The following is a 582-nucleotide window of genomic DNA, read 5'->3' on the forward strand; positions in this document are numbered from 1 at the left end:
CTGTAAGATGACTGGCTTCTGGCATTGGCTGCCATTATTCTGTCAAGGCTTTTTTCTTTCTCCTTTCCCTTTAAATTTCTTCTGGCTGCACTCTATTATTCCATAGACCTTTAGGTTTTCCCTTTTTGTAATCTGATGCCCTATCCAGCAGTGTTCAGGAAGCTGTCTTGCTTTAGTTCAGTCCTTCTCAGCTGCTTCTGCTTTCCTTAGCTGAATGGGTGGCTTATGTTTTTCTTTTAGTCTTTTGGGGGAGACTGTACAGTTTTATTACTCTATTATAAAGAAAGTATGGATTACTCATAGTGAGTTGATACACATGTATCAGCATAATCAGAAAATATTTAGTTCAATCACTTTGATATTGTTTGTTTCTTAAAATTCTTTTTATAGAAAAACCACATTAAAATATGTCCCTATCATGCTTACCTGGCAGGAGAGATACCATGATCAGGAAGGTGGTTTTCCCAGGGCGAGGCTCATCCATTGCACTCCTGATGTGCTGACCTCTGTGACTTTCCCAAATGTGGGAATCTCGACCACATAATTTGTGGTAGTAGGGGACTGTGTTGGTGCTATCCCCTA

At 39.9% G+C, this 582-nt stretch overlaps 1 non-coding gene across 1 annotated transcript; it reads left to right on the forward strand.

Annotated features, from left to right (window-relative positions):
• The first annotated feature begins 418 nt into the window (after positions 1-418).
• Positions 419-582, forward strand: LOC139187023 (U1 spliceosomal RNA). Its single transcript, XR_011570729.1, has one exon. It is a non-coding gene; the product is annotated as a U1 spliceosomal RNA (small nuclear RNA).

This window comes from Bos indicus, chromosome 14 (genome assembly GCF_029378745.1).
Source record: "Bos indicus isolate NIAB-ARS_2022 breed Sahiwal x Tharparkar chromosome 14, NIAB-ARS_B.indTharparkar_mat_pri_1.0, whole genome shotgun sequence".
NCBI lineage: Eukaryota > Metazoa > Chordata > Mammalia > Artiodactyla > Bovidae > Bos > Bos indicus.